The sequence below is a fragment of the Palaemon carinicauda genome, chromosome 10 (genome assembly GCF_036898095.1).
Source record: "Palaemon carinicauda isolate YSFRI2023 chromosome 10, ASM3689809v2, whole genome shotgun sequence".
In the NCBI taxonomy this organism is placed as follows: Eukaryota; Metazoa; Arthropoda; class Malacostraca; order Decapoda; family Palaemonidae; genus Palaemon; species Palaemon carinicauda.
The window spans coordinates 151,123,792-151,138,815 of record NC_090734.1 but is presented as its reverse complement, the minus strand read 5'-3'; the positions used below and the strand labels follow the sequence as shown (position 1 = coordinate 151,138,815).

Genomic DNA, 15,024 nt, shown 5'->3' with positions numbered 1-15,024 from the left:
ATTGGACGAGAAATTTAGACAACTTCTGCTTACGTGGGCAGGTAGCGTGGCCGAGCGGTCTAAGGCGCTGGTTTAAGGCACCAGTCTCTTCGGAGGCGTGGGTTCGAATCCCACCGCTGCCAGGAATCTTTTCATTACTTATATAACTACACAGATGAGGGAATAGTTACTGAAGGCTGTTAACAAGCCTTGCAATTACCACCTATTTTATAAATACTATCAATCGTCTGACGTCAATATTTTACCCTACTCTCACATTAATTGGATGAGAAATTTAGACAACTTCTGCCTATGTAGGCAGGTAGCGTGGCCGAGCGGTCTAAGGCGCTGGTTTAAGGCACCAGTCTCTTCGGAGGCGTGGGTTCGAATCCCACCGCTGCCAGGAATCTTTTCATTACTTATATAACTACACAGATGAGGGAATAGTTACTGAAGGCTGTTAACAAGCCTTGCAATTACCACCTATTTTATAAATACTATCAATCGTCTGACGTCAATATTTTACCCTACTCTCACATTAATTGGATGAAAAATTTAGACAACTTCTGCCTATGTAGGCAGGTAGCGTGGCCGAGCGGTCTAAGGCGCTGGTTTAAGGCACCAGTCTCTTCGGAGGCGTGGGTTCGAATCCCACCGCTGCCAGGAATCTTTTCATTACTTATATAACTACACAGATGAGGGAATAGTTACTGAAGGCTGTTAACAAGCCTTGCAATTACCACCTATTTTATAAATACTATCAATCGTCTGACGTCAATATTTTCCCCTCCTCTCACATTAATTGGATGAGAAATTTAGACAACTTCTGCCTACGTAGGCAGGTAGCGTGGCCGAGCGGTCTAAGGCGCTGGTTTAAGGCACCAGTCTCTTCGGAGGCGTGGGTTCGAATCCCACCGCTGCCAGGAATCTTTTCATTACTTATATAACTACACAGATGAGGGAATAGTTACTGAAGGCTGTTAACAAGCCTTGCAATTACCACCTATTTTATAAATACTATCAATCGTCTGACGTCAATATTTTCCCCTCCTCTCACATTAATTGGATGAGAAATTTAGACAACTTCTGCCTACGTAGGCAGGTAGCGTGGCCGAGCGGTCTAAGGCGCTGGTTTAAGGCACCAGTCTCTTCGGAGGCGTGGGTTCGAATCCCACCGCTGCCAGGAATCTTTTCATTACTTATACAACTACACAGATGAGGGAATAGTTACTGAAGGCTGTTAACAAGCCTTGCAATTACCACCTATTTTATAAATACTATCAATCGTCTGACGTCAATATTTTACCCTACTCTCACATTAATTGGATGAGAAATTTAGACAACTTCTGCCTACGTAGGCAGGTAGCGTGGCCGAGCGGTCTAAGGCGCTGGTTTAAGGCACCAGTCTCTTCGGAGGCGTGGGTTCGAATCCCACCACTGCCAGGAATCTTTTCATTACTTATATAACTACACAGATGAGGGAATAGTTACTGAAGGCTGTTAACAAGCCTTGCAATTACCACCTATTTTATAAATACTATCAATCGTCTGACGTCAATATTTTCCCCTCCTCTCACATTAATTGGATGAGAAATTTAGACAACTTCTGCCTACGTAGGCAGGTAGCGTGGCCGAGCGGTCTAAGGCGCTGGTTTAAGGCACCAGTCTCTTCGGAGGCGTGGGTTCGAATCCCACCGCTGCCAGGAATCTTTTCATTACTTATATAACTACACAGATGAGGGAATAGTTACTGAAGGCTGTTAACAAGCCTTGCAATTACCACCTATTTTATAAATACTATCAATCGTCTGACGTCAATATTTTCCCCTCCTCTCACATTAATTGGATGAGAAATTTAGACAACTTCTGCCTACGTAGGCAGGTAGCGTGGCCGAGCGGTCTAAGGCGCTGGTTTAAGGCACCAGTCTCTTCGGAGGCGTGGGTTCGAATCCCACCGCTGCCAGGAATCTTTTCATAACTTATATAACTACACAGATGAGGGAATAGTTACTGAAGGCTGTTAACAAGCCTTGCAATTACCACCTATTTTATAAATACTATCAATCGTCTGACGTCAATATTTTCCCCTCCTCTCACATTAATTGGATGAGAAATTTAGACAACTTCTGCCTACGTAGGCAGGTAGCGTGGCCGAGCGGTCTAAGGCGCTGGTTTAAGGCACCAGTCTCTTCGGAGGCGTGGGTTCGAATCCCACCGCTGCCAGGAATCTTTTCATTACTTATATAACTACACAGATGAGGGAATAGTTACTGAAGGCTGTTAACAAGCCTTGCAATTACCACCTGTTTTATAAATACTATCAATCGTCTGACATCAATATTTTCCCCTCCTCTCACATTAATTGGATGAGAAATTTAGACAACTTCTGCCTATGTAGGCAGGTAGCGTGGCCGAGCGGTCTAAGGCGCTGGTTTAAGGCACCAGTCTCTTCGGAGGCGTGGGTTCGAATCCCACCGCTGCCAGGAATCTTTTCTTTGCTTAGATGATTACACCTGATAAGGGAATAGTTATGAAGTCAACAAAACTTGCAATTACCGCCTATTTTACATATGCTATCAATCTTTAAATGTCAATATTTACCCCCCTTATACTTGTGGAATGTAAAATTTACATAACTTCTATCACCTAGACAGAAAGGAAGAAGATCTACAAGACCCCACACTCTTCGGGAGTGTTAAACAATCAAACAGCTGACCAAGAAGGCTTTTTTAGGTCTTATATTTTCAACATGTGAATTATGTTATTCGTGACAGTCATTGCGCCATTTAACAAAGAAAAGACACCCCCCCCACCAAGGACCAGTCGAAATGCCACAAATGTTGGGACCCTACTCAGCGCCTCTCTACCTGCTCACCTATCCTATACACGTCTACTCCCCTGAGGTCTCATTTCAGATAGTTTCATAAAGCCTATGGCCCCTCAGCACCGCCACAAAGGGAGTCCAAGAGAAGTCCAGAAGCGGCCTATTGATGGGGGTTTCGGGAGACGACATCAAGGTTGATGACCAATAGGACAACGGTCAGGCTAATTAACTCCCCCCCCCCTATTTGGGGCTGAAAGGGGTTATCTCGATGTTGGAGCAGCTGGGCAGGTCGTTGCTATTCAACCTTCACAGAAACGGGACCTGTGATACGTTCTCCACAAGGGAGGAGACAGAGTCCTTTTTATCAAGGTAAGGTGTCTGTGTGAGAAAATCATATCCTCATCATCCTCACCCAGCCTTCCGTCTCCTTTTCTTATCACATCCCATCCTTTCCTTTTATCCTTAACAAAATACCCACAGAACCTTAATTAATCCATCCTTATATCCCAGCCACGTGCACCCTTGGCTCCTAACCTTAATTAATTCACACTGTGACAGTGTTAATTTCCATGTCATAGTGTTTTAAGTTTATAAGTTTTGCACTTGAATTTTATTTGCTTAAAAGTTTTACCCAGACGACTTCGTGTTTTCAGCCTGTAGAAGGAAATTGCCTAAGTGATCGGTTAATAACTTCTATTTTCCCTTTCCAGGGAATAAGATTTTTTGCTGAAGTCGTCAACGGTCTGTCCAACTCCATGTAAAGCACCTTAAGAGTTAATTCAACAATAAGATCATCTTCCATTGTGCTCCCCTTTTTATTAATTTTTGTTAAATAGTGTTGTAAATATACTTATTGTCGGTAATTATCATCTTATTACCGGCTGGCGACCTTTTCCTTGTTCTTTTGTTCATGTCTCCTGAGTTCTTAAGCAGGGCCATACTCACTCGGCGTAACAATAAGCGGGATCATAATTGTTTATGCAGACTATATAAAGCCTTAAAAGAAGGTGAAGGGTACTGCATTGTTACTAAACTACAATTAACATCATCCAATACGTGGATCATCTGAGCACTTTCACATTTCCTTCTTGGGACCTAAGTCTAATATTCCAAACAGAGGTGCGTCAAGAATAAACATGTACATTTTTCTAATTGATGTTATATTGAAACTTGAGTACGATGGTAAGACCATGTTAACTATCATAACTTAACCCAGGATAAGCATTTTTATTTGGTAAACATCATTAAAAGTTTAAAAATCACTAATGAATGGCAGAAGCACGGGACAGGACAACGCCCTAGAGACTGATTATATGAAACGCCAAAGCCCCTTTTCCATCAACCTAGGACCAGGGTGGGCTAGCGAATGGCTGCCTGTGAGTGATGACTCAGGAGGCCGACCTATATCCTCCTCCAAAACCTCCATTGCTAACACACAAGGATGGTGATGTTGCATACAATAATAGAGATTATCGAGATAGATCAGGTCTCAAACACCCATCCAGTAACTTACAAAGCAGGGATATTCCCGATAGGTTTCAAGTACAAGTGTTTCTTTCACTTTGTGTTGTATGCATGAGCCTTGGAGGAATAATGAGCACTTTGATATAATGAGCACTTTGAATTATTACATAGATAAAATGTTTGAACAATTACCCATATTTTGTCTATGTGAAAAGGTAGCGTGGCCGAGCGGTCTAAGGCGCTGGTTTAAGGCACCAGTCTCTTCGGAGGCGTGGGTTCGAATCCCACCGCTGCCAGGAATCTTTTCTTTACTTAGTTGATTACATTAATGAAGGAATAGTTACTAAAGTCAACAAGACTTGCAATTACATCCTATTTTATGTATACTATCAATCTTCCAATGTCAATATTTCCCCTTCCTCTTATATTGATGGAATGTAAAATTTAGACAACTTCCGCCCACGTAGACAGAAAGGTAGAAAGATCGTTAACACAACAGACTCTTTAGGAGTGTGAATCTGAATCACACAGCTGACCAAGGTGGTGTTTTTAGGTCTTATATTTTCAAGATGTGAATAAGAGGGATCATAATTGATTATGCAGACTATAAAGAGTCGTTAAAAGTGTGTGAAGTTAACCATATTGCCACTACATTAACTTAACATCATCCAATACGTGGATCATCTGTCCCCTTTCACAATTCAATCATAGGACTCAGTCTAATATTCCAAAAAGAGGTGCGCCAAGAATAAAAATGTAAATTTTTTACATGATGTTGTATTGAAACTTGAGTACGATGGTGAGACCATGTTAAATATCATAGCTTAATCCTGGATAAGCATTTTTATCTGGTAAACATCATTAAAAGTTAAAAAATCACTCATGAATGGCAGAAACACGGGACAGGACAATGCCCTAGAGACATCATATGAAACACCCAAGACCTTTCTCCATCAACCTAGGACCAGGGAGGGCTAGGGAATGGCTGCTGATGACTAAGGAGGCAGACCTATATCCTCTCCCAAATCCCCCACCACTAACTCACAAGGATGGTTAAGTTGCATACAATAATACAGATTATTGAGATAGGCTGGTTCTCGAACAACCGTCCAGCAACTAGAAAACCAAGGATAAAACAATAGGTTTCAAGTGCAAGTGTTTCTTTCATATTGTGTTCTATGCATGAGCCTTGTAGGAATAATGAGCTCTTTGAGTTATTACGTAGATAAAATGCTTGAACATTTTAGACGTGTTTTGTCTATGTACACAGGTAGCGTGGCAGAGCCGTCTGAGGCGCTGGCTTAAGGCACAAGTCTCTTTGGGGGCATTAATTTGAATCCCACTGCTGCCAGGAAGTTTTTCATTCTAAATGATTACACCAGATGTGGGAATAATTACTGCAGCTAACAAGACTTGCAATTACCGCCTATTTTATATATTCTATCAATGGTTCTGTTGTTAATATTTCCCAATCCTCGTAAATGGATGAAATGTAAAATTTGGACAACTTCTGCCCACGTAGACAGAAAAGTAGAAAGATCGTTACAATCCCAGACTCTTTACGAGTGTGAAACATTCACACAGTAGACAAAGGTGGTTTTTTTAAGACTTATATTTTCAAGATGTGAATAAGTGGGATCACAATTGCTTATGCAGACTATATCTTTAAAAGTGTGTGAAGGGAACCACATTGCCGCTACACTAACTTATCATCATCCAGTACGTGGATTATCTGTACACTTAAAATTCAATCTTAGGACTCAGACTTATATTCCAAATAAACGTGTGTCAAAAATAAAAATTTACATTTTTCTATTTGATGTTGGATTGAAACTTGAGATCATGTTAACTATCATAACTTAACCCAGGATAAGCTTTTTTACTTGGTAAACCTCACTAGCTGTAAAGGTAACTCACGTAAAGCAGAAGCACGGGAGAAGTCAATGCCCTAGAGACTGATCATATTAAACGGCCAAGCCCCTTCTCCATCAAACTAGGAACAGAAAGGGCTAGGCAGTGGCTTCTGATGACTTAGGAGGCAGACCTATATCCATCCCCAAAACCCCCGTCAATAACACACAAGGATGGTGAGGTTACAGACCATACTAAATATTATAGAGATTGAGTGAGTCTCGAATACCCGTCCAGCAATTTGCAAAGGGGGGATTTTCCCAATAGGTTTCAAGTGCAAGTGTTTCTTTCATCTTGTGTTGTATGCGTGACCCTTGGAGGAATAATGAGGGCTTTGAATTATTACGTAGATAAAATGTTTGAACAATTAGACGTGTTTTGTCTATGTGAACAGGTAGCGTGGCCGAGCGGTCTAAGGCGCTGGTTTAAGGCACCAGTCTCTTCGGAGGCGTGGGTTCGAATCCCACTGCTGCCAGGAATCTTTTCTTTACTTAGATGATTATACCTGATGAGGGAATGGTTATGAAGTCAACAAGACTTGCAATTACCGCCTATCTTACATGTACTATCAATCTTCCGATGTCAATATTTCCCCCTCCTCTTATATTGATGGAATGTAAAATTTAGACAACTTCTGCCCAGGTAGACAGAAGGTAGAAAGATAGAAAGATCTTTAAGGCCGGCCATAAACGCAGAGGATTGACCGTACAGTTTGTCCTTAAGGACTGGAGAGACGCTTCAATCCTGTGAGAAATGCCCACACACGCTACGGACCAGCCTGCTTAGTTCAAGAGGATTGGCCACCCAGGATAGGCACACATGGTTACGTTTTTGGTACATGTTAATTAAATTTGGTACGTTACCGGGTATCAAGTACAATTCGTAGCCTACATCTAATTTTGAAAATACCAAACTTTGGTACTTTTTACCTTCTTTATTTTTATATAATATAAATCTATGAAATCTGACTTGAAATAATCATATGAAGGAACGTGATAGGCATTCTCTGTTGCCTTCCAAGTGATGGTGATTTGTCTGCTACGGTTAATGTACTTATTTCTTTTTAAAATCATTATAGGATTACCTTTTCTGTTAACCCCATTAATACGAGAGTCCAAGTGTCTCCTAAGAGGAATATAATAAATGGACTTTTAGACCTTTCTGGAGATTATCTCATGCTGAAATACTACTACACTTTTAATTAGGCGTACTTGTTTCCGCGTTAATTTATAGAAAGTTTTATACGATTGTGTTTATACAGTATAAGCAGAGAAAATGTGAGAGATATACATAAGTTAATAGAATTATCAGTAGCTACTTAATTTATTCTCTATCCATGATTTACATCTCCGTTTTTTCCTATGAAGAGACAGCTTACTATCTCCTCCCACTGGCACCTGTGCAGGATTCGTACCCTCATTAATCTTTTGACTTTACTGTAAGAGAATGCATAGTTTGGGAAAAGAGAGAAAGAACAATCTTCTAAATTCATATATAACAATGCTAAAGCAAAAATTGTTTTAATCTGCGTGTATAGCCTGCTTTAGACCCCAGACTATTCGGAAGTGTGAAACTGAATCACACAGCTGACCAAGGAGGTTTTTTAAGGTCTTATATTTTCAAGATGTGAATAAGCGGGATCACAATTGTTTATACAGACTATATCCAGTCTTTAAAAGTGCATGAAGGGAACTGTATTGTCACTACACTTACTTAACATCATCCAATAAGTGGATCATCTGTGCACTTTCACTATTCCCTCTTAGGACAAGTCTAATATTCCAAACAGAGATGCGTCAAATATAAAAATGTAAATTTTTCTACTTGATGCTGGATAGAAATTTGAGTACGATGGCGAGACCGTGTTAACTATCATAACTAAACCCATGATAAGCATTTTTACTTGGTAAACATCATTAAAAGTTTATTCACTCGTGAATGTCAGAAGCACGGGACAGGACAATACCCTACAGACTGATCATATGAAATGACCAAGCCCCTTCTCCATCAACCTATGACCAGGGAAGGCTAGGAATGGCTGCTGATGAGTGATGATTCAGGAGGTAGACCTATATCCTCCCCCAAAACCCCCATCACTAACATACAAGGAGAGTGAGGTTGTATACAATAATAGAGATCAGAGAGAGAGAGCGGGTCTCGATAACCCGTCCAGCAACTTGCAAAGCAGGGATTTTCCCCTTAGGTTTCAAGTGCAAATGTTTCTTTCATCTTGTGCTGTATGTGTGAACCTTGGAGGAATAATGAGGGCTTTTTATCACAATGTAGATAAAATAGTTGAACAATTAGACAAGTTTTGTCTATGTGAACGGGTAGCGTGGCCGAGCGGTCTAAGGCGCTGGTTTAAGGCACCAGTCTCTTCGGAGGCGTGGGTTCGAATCCCACCGCTGCCAGGAATCTTTTCTTTACTTAGTTATTACATAGATGAGGGGATAGTTACTGAAGTCAACAAGATTTGCAATTACCGCCTATTTCATACTATTATTAGCCTGATGTCAATATTTCCCCCTCATATTATATTAATAGAATGAGAAATTTAGACAACTTCTGCACACGGGGAGAGAAAGTTAGAAAGATCCTGAAGACCCGAGACTCTTTGGGTGTGTGAATCTGAATACCACAGCTGACCAAGGTGGGTTTTTAATTCTTAAATTCTCAAGATGTGAATAAGAAGGACCATAACTGATTATGCAGACTATATAAAGTCTTTATGAATGTGCGAAGGTAACCGCATTGTCACTATACGTGGGTCATGTGTACTTCCACAATTCATTCTTAGGACTCGATCAAACATTCCAAATGGAGCTGCATCAAGAATAGAAATATGCATTTTCTACTTGACGTTGTATTGAAACTTAAGTATGATGGTGAGACCATGTTAACTATAATAACTTAACCCAGGATAAGCATTTTTACTAGGTAAACATCAATAGGTTTGAAGGTTACTCACGAATGGCAGAAGCACGGGACAGGGCAACGTCCTTGAGACTGAACATATGAAACGCCCAAAACCCCTTCTCCATCAACCTAAGACCAGGGAGGGCTAGGGAATGGGTGCTGATGACTCAGGAGGCAGACCTATATCCTCCCCCAAAACCCCCATCACTAACACACAAGGATGGTGAGGTTGCACACAATAATAGAGATTATCGAGCGGTCTCGAACACCCAGCCAGCAACTTACAAAGCAAGGATATTCCCAATAGGTTTTAAGTACAAGTGTTTCTTTCATCTTGTGTTGTATGCGTGAACCTAGGAGGAATAATGAGGGCTTTGAATCATAATGCAAATAAAATGTTTGAAAAATTAGACATGTTTTGTCTACATAGACAGGTAGCGTGGCCGAGCGGTCTAAGGCGCTGGTTTAAGGCACCAGTCTCTTCGGAGGCGTGGGTTCGAATCCCACCGCTGCCAGGAGTATTTTCATTACTTAGATGATTCCACCAGATGAGGGAATAACTCCCTCAATCAACAACTTTACAATTATATATCGAATCTTGAGAATAGGATGATTTACCGGATGGTTTGATATTATATATCAAATCATCATATGATACAGTGCGATACAACAGCTTTGACATTTCATAAAGGAAATAAAGTAACCAATATAAAAAAAGAAATCTTGCAAAGGAGACTGATACCTTTTTTTATTTTTACTAGACTCGTCATCTTCATTGCTGTGAAGTGAAAACAGAAATCTTAAAATGTCGTTTTATCTCTTTTATTACCCCCCGCCAACGAAGTTGGAGGAAGGTTGTTTTACCTCCCCTGTTTGTGTATGTTTGTTTGTGAACCGCTTTCTGACTACAATTTTAATCGTAGAGTAATGAAACTTGCAGGGATTAACTGATGTAAAAAGCTGGAAATTATTTAATTTGGAATGTTAAGGCCAAAGTTCAAGGTCACAGTCAAGCAAAATGTCCAATTCACGCTATCAGCCTGAAGTTTGGACATCGTCTTCACAGGAACTTCAAAATTGGTCCCTATTTGAGTGTATGAAAATCCAAGCCAAATAATATATGTTAAGATCGATGGTCAAGGTCGAGTCCAAGGTCAAGGTCAAGCAACAGATCAAATTCTGGTCATCAACCATACGGCCACAATTTTAACCGTAAAGTAATAAACTTGCAGGGATTTGAAACTGATATGTAAAGAGCTCTAAGTGATTAAATAATCCTGGGAAAGGCACGCTGGTTTAGAAAAATAAGCTGCCGTGGAGGTGGTCTGCACTTTGGAGTGCGTGTTAGTTTTCCTATTCAATAACTACCCAATTAACACAAGACTAGAATGCAATCAATCCCCGTGCCAGCCAACACCCCCCCCCAAAAAAAAAAAAAAAAAAAAAAAAAAACACAACCAAATGGAGTAATATCAATCCTGGCAACAATGATATAAAATCTTTGCAAACGATCCCCGTCTTCACCATGTTTGGCAACGGTTATATTAGTATAAGCGGATGAGCAACTTGGTAGAGTAATGAGAGCTTTGGGTGTGGAGGAAATGGCCCCCTAAATCTCGGTGAAGTCAGTGGCAGCAGGGTGACGGATTGGGTTTAAGACGATGGACAAACTGTCTCTTCAGCTTTTACTCCTGATGCTTGGTGGTTAATATTACTAGAATTAGTATGGACCGGCAGGAGTCACTTTCCTTGGTTATATAGGCACTGCGCATTACAAGGAACTGGGTATGCTTTGATTTATCTACCTAATGAATCCTCTAAGGATTTAGTCAGTAATGGAAAGGGAAGATGACAGAATGGCCCCCAGTCCCGGCCATAGCGGGGTGCTAAGAATCTCTCGGTTTATAAATACTAAAAAAAAATTGAAAATAGGTAATGGGAATGTTAGAACCATGAATCAGATAGGGAAGTTACAGTGAGTGGAGAGTGAATTTATGAAATACAGTTTGGATATCTTGTCCCTAAGTGTAACACATTGTAAGGGAATTGGTAAGAAAACTTTAGACCAAGGCAATATATATATATCTACTCAGGAAGATCACATGGAGTTGGAAGAGAAGAGGTAAGAATATGACAAGAGCAGAAAAGTCATTAACCGAGTGGAGGGGTGTAAATAGTAGATGGTTACAAGCAAAGTTCATTTTTCAAACAAAAGACACGCACCCCCCCCACCCCCACCAACCACTGGTCGAAATGCGACAAGCATTGGGACCCTACCCAGAGTCTCACCACCTGCCCACCCATCCTATACCCATCTACACCCCCGAGGTCTCATTTCAGATATCTTCAAAAAGCACGGGGCCCCTCAGCACCGACACAAAGGGAGTCCGAGAGAAGTCCAGAGGAGGCCTATTGATGGGGATGTCAGGCGACGAGACCAAGGACGATGAACAATGGGACAACGGGCATGCCAATGACACCCCCCCCCCACCAATTGGGGCTGAAAGGGATTATAAGGATGTAAAAGCAGTTGGGCAGGTTTTTGCTTTTCAACCTTCACGGAAGCAAGACCTGTAATACGTTCTCCGCAAGGGAGGAGATAGAGTCCTTTTTATCAGGATAAGGTGGTGTGTGAGAACCTCATATCCTCATCATCCTTACGCAGCCTTACGTCTCCCTTCTTTACCAAATCCCATCCTTTCCCTTTATCCTTAGCGAAAGATCCTACCCACACCTACCCACTAAACCTTTATTATCCCATCCTTACATCCCAACCACGTGTGCCCTTTTGCTCCCAACCTTAATTGATTCACCCTGTGACAGTGTTAATTTCCATGTAACAGTGTTTTAAGTTTATAAGTTCTGCACTTGAATTTTATTTGCTTGAAAGTTATGACCATATGATTTCATCATGTTCTCAGCCTGTAGAAGTAAATTTTTCTCAGCCTGTAGAAGTAAATTTCCTAAGTGATCGGTTAACAACTTGAGTTATTTTCCCTTTCCAGGGAATGAGATTGTTTGCCGAGTCACCTTGTGACTTAATTCAATAATAAGATCTTCCTCCGTTGTGCTCCCCTTTTCATTAATTTTTGTTAAATAGTATTATAAATATACTTATTGTCGGTAATTAAAATTTTATTACTGGTTGGCGACCTTTTCATTGTTCTATCGTTCATGCCCTGAGTTCTTAAGCAAGGACGGATTCACTCGGTGTAACAATAAGCAGGATCATAATTGTTTATGCAGACTATATAAAGTCTTTAAAAGTGCATGAAGGAAACCGCAATGCCACTACACTTACTTAACACCATCCAATACGTGGATCATATGGGCACTTTCAAAATTCATTCTTGGGGCTCAGTCTAATATTCCAAACAGAGTACGTCAGGAATAAAAATGTACATTTTTCTAATTGATGCTGTATTGAAACTTGAGTACGATGGTGAGACCATGTTAACTATCATAACTTAACCCAGGATATGCATTTTTACTTGGTCAACATCACTAAAAGCTTGAAAATCTTTCGTGAATGGCAGAAGCAAGGGCTGGGATAATGGCCGAGAGACTAATCTTATGAAATGCCCAAGCCCCTCCTCCATCAACCTAGGACCAGGGAGGGCTAGGGAATGGCTGCTGATGACTCAGGAGGCAGACCTATATCCTCCCCCAAAACCCCCATCACTAACACAAGGATGATGAGGTTGCAGACGATACTAAAAATTATAGAGATTGAGCGGGTCTCGCACACCCGTCCAGCAACTTGCAAAGCAGGGATATTCCCGATAGGTTTCAAGCGCAAGTGTTTCTTTCAATCTTGGGTTGTATGCGTGAAACTCGAGGGATAATGAGGGGTTTGAATCACAATGTATATAAAATGTTTCAACAAGTTAAGACGTGTTTTGTCTACGCAGACAGGTAGCGTGGCCGAGCGGTCTAAGGCGCTGGTTTAAGGCACCAGTCTCTTCGGGGGCGTGGGTTCGAATCCCACCGCTGCCAGAAATCTTTTCATTACTTGGATGATTACAACACATTAGGGTTATAGTTACTTAACTCACACAACAACACTTAATTACCACCCATTTTACATATATTATCAATTTTCTGATGTCAATGGAATGTAAAATTTAGACCACTTCTGCCCACAGACAGAAAGGTAGAAATATCATTAATACCCCAGACTCTTCAGGAGTGGGAAACTGAATTACACGCCTGACCAAGGTGGGTTTTTAGCTCATATTTTCAACATGTGAATAAGCGGGATCATAATTATTTATGCAGACCATATTGAGTCTTTAAAAGTATGTGAAGGGAGCCGCATTGCCACTACACTAACTTAACATCATCCAATACATGAATCACCTGTCCACTTTCACAATTCCCTCTTAGGACTCAGTCAAATATTCCAAATAGAGGTGCTTCAAGAATAAAAATTTACACTTTTCTACTTGATGATGTATTGAAACTTGAGTAAGATGGTGAGACCATGTTAACTATAATATCTTAACTCGGGATAAGCATTTTTACTTGGTAAACATCATTAGAAGTTTAAAAATCACTCACGAATGGCAGAAGCACAGGACAGGACAATGCCCTAGAGACTGATCATAAGAAATGCCCAAGCCCCTTAACCATCAACCTAGGACCAGGAGGGGCTAGGGAATGGCTACTGATGAATCAGGAGGCAGACCTATATATTCCCCCAAAACCCCCGTCACTAACACAAAAGGATGGTGAGGTTGCGGACAATAATAGAGGTTATTGAGATAGAGCAGGTCTCGAACACCCATCCAGCAACTTACAAAGCGGGGATATAGCCGATAAGTTTCAAGTGTAAGTGTTTCTTTCAATCTTGTGTTGTATGCGTGAACCTTGGAGGAATAATGAGGGCTTTCAATTATTACGTAGATAAAATGTTTGAACAATTAGACGTGTTTTGTCTGCGTGAACAGGTAGCGTGGCCGAGCGGTCTAAGGCGCTGGTTTAAGGCACCAGTCTCTTCGGAGGCGTGGGTTCGAATCCCACCGCTGCCAGGAATATTTTCTTTACTTAGATGATTACACCTGATGAGGGAATAGTTATGAAGTCAACAAGGCTTGCAATTACTGCCTATTTTACATATACTATCAATCTTCTGATTTCAATATTTCCCCCTCTTATATTGATGAGATGTAAAATTTAGACAACCTCTATCACGTAGACAGAAAGGTAGAAAGATCTTCAAGAACCCAGAATCTTCGGGAGTGTGAAACTGAATCACACAGCTGATAAAGAAGGCTTTTTTAGGACAGAGTTTCAAGATGTGAATAATATTATTAGTGATGGTTATTGCACCATTTTTTAAACAAAAGAACACCCCCCCAGCAAGGACTAGTCGAAATGCCACAGGGTTGGGACCCTACCGGAGCCTCACCACCTGCCCACCTATCCTGTACCACTCTACTCCCCCGCCCCCGACGTCTCATTTCAGACATTTTCAAAAAGCACGTGGTCCCTCAGCGCCGACACAAAAGGGGGCCAGGAGAAGTCAAGAGAATGCCTATAGATGGGGGTGTCGGGAGACGAGTCCAAGGCCGATGTCCAATGGTACAACAGTCAAGGCAATCCGCCCCCCCCCCCCCCGCAATTTTGGGCTGAGAGGGGTTATTTCGATGTAGAAACCGCTGGGCAGGTCTTCGTTTTCCAATCTTCATGGAAGCAGAATCTGTGATATGCTCTCCGCAAGGGAGGAGACAGAGTCCTTTTTATCAAGGTAAGGTGTCTGTGAGAACATCATATCCTCATCATCCTTACCCAGCCTTCCGTCTCCCTTCTTTATCACATCCCATCCTTTCCTTTTATTCTTAACGAAATACCCACAGAACCATTATTAACCCATCCTTATATCCCAACCACGCGTGCCCTTTGCTCCTAACCTTAATTAATTCACCCTG

The 15,024-nt window shown here is 41.3% G+C and overlaps 1 protein-coding gene and 16 non-coding genes across 19 annotated transcripts in view; 16 read left to right on the top strand and 1 right to left on the bottom strand.

Annotated features, from left to right (window-relative positions):
* LOC137648542 (GATA zinc finger domain-containing protein 14-like) overlaps window positions 1–15,024 on the bottom strand; it is a 471,854-nt gene that overhangs the window by 333,016 nt on the left and 123,814 nt on the right. The window lies entirely within an intron of this gene.
* TRNAL-AAG (transfer RNA leucine (anticodon AAG)) lies at window positions 41–122 on the top strand. Its single transcript has one exon. It is a non-coding gene; the product is annotated as a tRNA-Leu (tRNA).
* Window positions 301–382, top strand: TRNAL-AAG (transfer RNA leucine (anticodon AAG)). Its single transcript has one exon. It is a non-coding gene; the product is annotated as a tRNA-Leu (tRNA).
* TRNAL-AAG (transfer RNA leucine (anticodon AAG)) lies at window positions 561–642 on the top strand. The gene has a single exon. It is a non-coding gene; the product is annotated as a tRNA-Leu (tRNA).
* TRNAL-AAG (transfer RNA leucine (anticodon AAG)) lies at window positions 821–902 on the top strand. The gene has a single exon. It is a non-coding gene; the product is annotated as a tRNA-Leu (tRNA).
* TRNAL-AAG (transfer RNA leucine (anticodon AAG)) lies at window positions 1,081–1,162 on the top strand. Its single transcript has one exon. It is a non-coding gene; the product is annotated as a tRNA-Leu (tRNA).
* On the top strand, window positions 1,341–1,422 carry TRNAL-AAG (transfer RNA leucine (anticodon AAG)). Its single transcript has one exon. It is a non-coding gene; the product is annotated as a tRNA-Leu (tRNA).
* On the top strand, window positions 1,601–1,682 carry TRNAL-AAG (transfer RNA leucine (anticodon AAG)). Its single transcript has one exon. It is a non-coding gene; the product is annotated as a tRNA-Leu (tRNA).
* Window positions 1,861–1,942, top strand: TRNAL-AAG (transfer RNA leucine (anticodon AAG)). The gene has a single exon. It is a non-coding gene; the product is annotated as a tRNA-Leu (tRNA).
* TRNAL-AAG (transfer RNA leucine (anticodon AAG)) lies at window positions 2,121–2,202 on the top strand. Its single transcript has one exon. It is a non-coding gene; the product is annotated as a tRNA-Leu (tRNA).
* Window positions 2,381–2,462, top strand: TRNAL-AAG (transfer RNA leucine (anticodon AAG)). Its single transcript has one exon. It is a non-coding gene; the product is annotated as a tRNA-Leu (tRNA).
* Window positions 4,482–4,563, top strand: TRNAL-AAG (transfer RNA leucine (anticodon AAG)). The gene has a single exon. It is a non-coding gene; the product is annotated as a tRNA-Leu (tRNA).
* Window positions 6,572–6,653, top strand: TRNAL-AAG (transfer RNA leucine (anticodon AAG)). Its single transcript has one exon. It is a non-coding gene; the product is annotated as a tRNA-Leu (tRNA).
* On the top strand, window positions 8,508–8,589 carry TRNAL-AAG (transfer RNA leucine (anticodon AAG)). Its single transcript has one exon. It is a non-coding gene; the product is annotated as a tRNA-Leu (tRNA).
* Window positions 9,528–9,609, top strand: TRNAL-AAG (transfer RNA leucine (anticodon AAG)). The gene has a single exon. It is a non-coding gene; the product is annotated as a tRNA-Leu (tRNA).
* TRNAL-AAG (transfer RNA leucine (anticodon AAG)) lies at window positions 13,009–13,090 on the top strand. The gene has a single exon. It is a non-coding gene; the product is annotated as a tRNA-Leu (tRNA).
* Window positions 14,043–14,124, top strand: TRNAL-AAG (transfer RNA leucine (anticodon AAG)). Its single transcript has one exon. It is a non-coding gene; the product is annotated as a tRNA-Leu (tRNA).